Here is a 6445-nt window from a genome sequence, read left to right on the forward strand (position 1 = left end):
CAACCTATGACCCCCTTCGACCCATATGAACTATTCTAATAAATCTCTAGAGGTGCTAGGACTCCTAGGGACATATGTCGTCATGTAATGGGTCGAAAGGGGTCATAGGTCAACCTATGACACCCTTTCACCCATATGAATGATTTTAATATGTCCCTAGGGGTCATAGGACCCCTAGGGAGATATGTGATCATTTAATGGGTCGAAGGTGGTTATAGATCAACCTATGACCCCCTTTGACATATAAGAACTATTCTAATATGTCCCTAGGGGTCCTAGACTCCTAGGGACATATGTTGTTATTTAATGCGTTGAAGTGGGTCATAAGTCAACCTATGACCCCCTTTGACCAATAAGAATGATTCTAATATGTCCCTAAGGGTCCTAGGACCCCTAGGGACATATGTCATCATGTAATGTGTCGAAGGGGGTCATAAGTCAACCTGTGACCCACTTCGACCCATAAGAACGATTCTAATATGTCACTAGTGGTCCTAGGACCCCTAGGGACATATGTCATTGTGTAACTGGTCGAAGGGGTTCATAGGTCAACCTATGACCCCCTTTGAGTCATATTTATTAATAATATACATATATATTAATAACATACATATTAATACAATAATATATATTAATAACATATATATTATGTTATTATATTTAAATTTAAAAATATTACATTATAATATATATTATGTTATTATATATATATATATATATATATATATATATATATATATATATATAACTTTATTATATTTAATAAAAATATTACGTTAATATATATATATATATATTAATAACGTACTTATATATATATATATAATATATATTACGTTATTATATTTAGTAAAACTAATAATAATATAAATTATATTTATAGATTATAATAAGAATAACATAATATATTGTTATATATTAATATATTATATGTTATATCTTTACATTACGTTATTATATATATATATATATATATATTATAATGCATATTTACATAGTAATATAACAAAAGTAATTTATAAATCATAAGCTATAACTTTCAAATTCGGTTTTCCCTGCAAAATGGGTTGGGATTTCAAATTTCTCACCGAAATTCACCGAACCATATCGGATATCCGATTTGAAATCTGATATCCAATTAGGCTTGGTATTTACCAAGCCTATCTGGTCAACCCAAAAGACGTGTTTGAAGAGGATTTTAGTGATACTCCGACTTCGAGTAGTCGTCTGACAATGTTATTTTGATCAAAATTGAATGAAATGAAAAGAGTTTTTTAATATCGCTCTCGAGATTTCATCGATATAATTTTTGTCAAATTTTGAGTTCGATAAGTATTTATTAGTTAATTATCAATGAAGATTATTGTAAAATTCTAATTGACATACTGATTGAAAAATAGCTATAACTTTCAAACGGTATAACATTTTTTAAATCTAAAAGTTACGTCACATTCTATGCTTTGCCTAGGATAAGAAAAAAAAAATTAAATTAAATTTGGTAAAATTTTCTATTAGTTAAGGTGGTGAGACACAAGAATTTTTTTTCTGAAAATGTTTTGGTAGAAAATTCATATTTAATTATTTAATTGGAATAAAAATACCGAAAAATATGCGTCACATCCAAGCATGAGTCTACTTTTCATATCGGTAATTATATTAAAAAATAATTATCATTTGATTTTTGTTAAGGTGGTCAGACATACACCTACTTTTTATTTTTGCCTTGAAATTTTTGTAAAACTGCATTAAAATTCAAACTTTTGACCAATCAATTATTTTTTTCTCCTAATAAGGTCTAGTAGTTTAGAAACTACATTGAATTTCCTACAGATTATTTTCTTACAACTTTTTGATATAAAGTCCATAACCACTTCAAAATTATGTTTCAAGTTGACATAACCCTGATTTGTTGATTTTTCACTGCCACTTAAGGCCATAGTTTGGTACACCATGATCCTGCACATGCTCGGTATTTTCAGTTTTAGTTTCAATGTCATACATAGTGTGCAAATTCACAATATCTAGGTAAGCAGGTAATTCTTCTTGTTTTTATAGGGGGTTGAGTCAAACCCAGTAGCACTTGGGTTCTTGGTTGGAGTACTGTTAATTACTCGCTCATATTGATCATAGTGATAGGACACTTAGGCTTCTGATGTGATTTTTGTTATGGTGTGGTTTGTATTATTGATGCCTTTATGTGTCTGCCCTACATATAAATCCAATCTCAAAGGAATTTGTGAATGGAAACATTGGAAAGTAATTGTCTCTGTCATTGACATTACAAAGTTCTTATGTGATCAATGGCTAGAATTTTTAAGAACTGTACGTGTTATATTAATTTTTATGTTAACTAACTAATATGATAGACAAAGGAGATTTCAGATGTCTTATATTGTAGATTATTTTTCCTATAGCTTCCTAATTCATTATGATTTGTTAAATATTGCAGGTTCCATGAGCATGATCACATCAAAATCCCTTAGCATTCTCAATCTTTCCTCAAATCTACTATTTGGTGTATTGCTACAAAAATTTGGTAGCTGTGCAGTTGTGGATTTGAGCGATAATAGTTTGTCTAGGAGTTTCTCTCTGACGTGGGGGAATGATTTGAAAATGATTGATCTGAGTTAGAATTAATTTACAGGGTCCTTGCCTAATGATACTTCTCCATTTTTAAGATTGATCCATCTAAACTTATCACATAATGCCTTAGTTGGTCCTCTTCCTCTTGTGCTAGGGACATATTCTAGGATTAGAACTATTGACCTTGGCTTCAACCTACTAAATGGGCCTCTCTTGACAAACCTTTTTACTTCACCGACCTTGGCACATTTACGCTTGTCTAGAAATAACTTTACAAGGAGAATGCCTCTACAAGATATTCAACTAATTAGTCTTGCCACATTACGGGTAGTGAATCAATATTCACCCTTGGAATTGCTGGATCTATCATACAACCAACTAAATGGTTTCATTCCTTGAGAAATTGGTGCCATTGATAATCTCAAGTCATTGAATTTGGCAGGATATCAATTTTCTTATATGATACCAAGTGAAGTTAGTAAGCTTTATGCTTTGATGAATCTTAACCTTTGTTACAACTAGTTAACAGGGAAAATACCAAAAAAGATATATGCCAATCTAAAAGCATTAAATCTATCTTATAATGACTTGTAAGGTTATGTTCTGCAAAACTTGACAAAGTTCCCTTGTTCCTCATTTTTTCCAGACAATGTTCATTTCTTTTTTCTATTGGTTTCTCGCTTACCTGGTGGTATACCTAAAACCAATGGCAGGGGGAGACATGAGAAGGGCCTTGGAGCAGATATTAAAGCAATAATAATTGGAGTATGTACTATTGGATCTGCCCTACTTGTTGGTCTTGCTCTGTTTTTGTACTATAGAAGAAACTCTTCCACATAACACTTAAGTAGATATGTTGACTTTTGCGAGAAAGTTAATACAAAAGATAGAAATAGAGCACAACCATCTAATGTTGGGTATAATGAATTTCATAAAGATGTGGATCCTTCACCTCTAGTTCCCTTGAAATTTTTAGCTAATAATTTGCTAGGTCTTGATAAGAGGCTTATAGTTGCTAAACCCAAAGGACTCACCACTACAACTGCAGTATAAGAAACTTCAAATGTTAAAGCCAAGGGTATTGAATTTGTGAATACTAGCAGCACAGATATTTCCTCTCTCTTAAAGCACCCTATTATCTTGAATGTTCAATTGCTTGATCAGTTGGCTGGGGATCTCTTCTTTCTAGATAATACATTATTATTCACAGCTGAGGAGCTATCTCATGCATGTGCTGAGGTTTTGGGGAGAAGCAATCATGGTACCTCTTATAAAGCCACTCTAGAAAATGGACATGTTTTGAGAGTGAAGTGGCTAAAGGAGGGCTTGGCTAAGAGCAAAAAGGAATTTTCTAGGGAAGCAAAGAAGTTTGCAAACATAAGGCATCCAAATCTAGTTTCTTTGAGGGGTTATTATTGGGGACAAAGGGAGCATGAAAAAATTATTTTATCAAGTTATATGAGTGTAGAAAATCTAGCAAGTCATATCCATGGTATGACCTTCCACTTCCTTTGGATTTTCTTTGCTTAATTCATTGATATGGTTTGAATTATGGAATGCTCCTTGCACAAAATAGCTGTTGAATCCTTACAACCTCATTTTATTTGAAATATTAATGTTCCCTTAGTTTCACAAAATTTCTATTATAACTATAAAGCATATCTTGAAATCTAATACACAATGATAGAGTATCAGTAATAAGTTAAGGAACTTTTCCTGACTATAGAGATATGGGCAGCACTCACAGTCAGTGAGGACTTGATGGTAATGTGCCATAAATTTCTGGCTAGGAAGATACATTTGCAAACAAACCATAATTAATTTTTTGTTGATCTTTTCTACATATATTTTTTTATCCATTATTGCAGATAGATTTCTATTCGATCTGTACTATACAAAAGTAAGATGAGGCAAGTTTGTACCAATTTTAATTTTAAAACAAAAGGCTAATGCCTATATATATTAATATTAAAATAAGAGTTTACAAAAAATGCCACAAAGACAGAAGAAATTAGCAGAGAGAAAAACTAGAAAAGGAAGGACTAATCACTAAAAGAGAAGAGCCTAATCTACAACTACCCTAAACTAGGTAAAAGGAATACCTAGCCAAAATATACATAGATGAATATCAAAAATCAATAAACAAATTTGACCCTTACACTCCAAAAAGTCAGTGATGCAAAGAAGAAATGATTATTATTATGACGTCTTCAAATCTGTAATAGTTCTAAAGCATGAAACTATGAGATTTTACATGCTTCCTTCAAAAGGTGTGACTCCAAAATAAAGACATGACTTAGAAATCATCATAGAAAGACATATTCCAAATTTTGCACCATCATATCAATGATAACATGAGTCCAACTATGCACAAAGGAGTTTAAATAACACTATTCGGGAAAAAATACTTCAATCGCATTGATTAGAGAGTGATTTGAAGGCTATAGTAAAAATTAAAAATATATTACATTTTATTAAATTAATACATTGTAGTGGATTGAATGAAAATATAAGAATATAAACTAATTTTGCATATTGAGCTCTTGTATGAGATTTTACAATGTTGCATTTACTTCCAACTTTGTTGATAATCTAGGAGAAAAGCTAGACTAAAGTTGATTTTACAATTCAAATTTTTTCCTAACAGTGATATTAGATCAGATTCTGATGGACTAGAGGAATTACAATCCTAGTGATATGAATGGCATGTCAATGTCATGAAAAGACTTATGATCAGTATAGCATTTCTCTAAAATAACCTATCAATTTTACACATATTCAAGCTGACATAAATATTATTGTGATAAATTCTTCAAATTGCTTTTTTTCCCAAATTTTCTCTATTAACCTGGTTTACCCTGGTCAAACCAGGAATTATCTAAAATTTGGGCATAATTCTTAACAAGAAATATAATAGTCAAAATGTGTTGTAGGCTCATATAAAGCAAGGCGTATACAACGTCCTTGGAAGTCACATGAAAATAGCAGTGATGATGATGAAAATGATTGTTATCTTAGGCAGAAAGGAAGGCAACATGGTGAGGTTGAGAATAGTATGAAACTTCATTCAAATGAGGATGCTATTGGAAAGTGTGATGATGGAGAGAATCCAAGGAATAGAGTTGTCTCAGACAACCCTCATCCTAAAAGAGATGGCAACAATGCACTATTATATGGAAGCAAAAACTTGTACCCCTATCTTATGGTAGACCATTTTTCCTTACTGGAATAATTATGTAGATAAAATTGAAAATATTTGAGAACTATTTTTTTTGTATTCCACATCATGTATTTGTACTCAATCTATCAATTGATTACTAACCTTGTTCTTAATTATAATTTTAATGGCAGGTAAATATTGGACTTGGTGTTAGCATCTTGAGAGTGGATATGGACCTTGTGCCAAGTTTCAATGTGTTTGTGGAACAAGCCTTGGTGGAAGGTGGTTTTCTCTTTATAATTGAATTCTAAATGAATAGCATCTAAATTTGTCTTGACTAGCAATACTTTTAGCATTCCTATGTGTGGATATGGTGTCATGTTAGGCATTCATTTGTTAAAATGCTAGGTACTATGGAACTAAACCTTCGTTGAGTTCAATGTGATTTCAATAAAAAAGATAGATTAAAAGCTTGAGGGACTTCAAGAATAGGTTTAGTATCCCATTCATCATGCTACTTTTAGTGACTTTAGTTGGTTTGTATTGTAATTATGTATTGTATGCCATATATCTTCTAATAGGTGGCATTTTCAATGATTTTGATCTAGGAAGCACTAGTTAAGCTGAAAAATTATGTTTGGAAGTTTATATTTTTCTATCTTTTCTGTTCATCCTGCTTCGTTTCTATAGATAATTGTAAAT

General features: G+C 31.5%; 1 pseudogene; it reads left to right on the plus strand.

The window, feature by feature from the left end:
* Nucleotides 1-2300: 2300 nt before the first annotated feature.
* Nucleotides 2301-6054, plus strand: LOC149538926 (putative inactive receptor kinase At5g10020; annotated as a pseudogene).
* Nucleotides 6055-6445: the final 391 nt, after the last annotated feature.

Source organism: Cupressus sempervirens, chromosome 9 (assembly GCF_028749045.1).
Source record: "Cupressus sempervirens isolate cs-2001-9-10 chromosome 9, ASM2874904v1, whole genome shotgun sequence".
Lineage (NCBI taxonomy): Eukaryota > Viridiplantae > Streptophyta > Pinopsida > Cupressales > Cupressaceae > Cupressus > Cupressus sempervirens.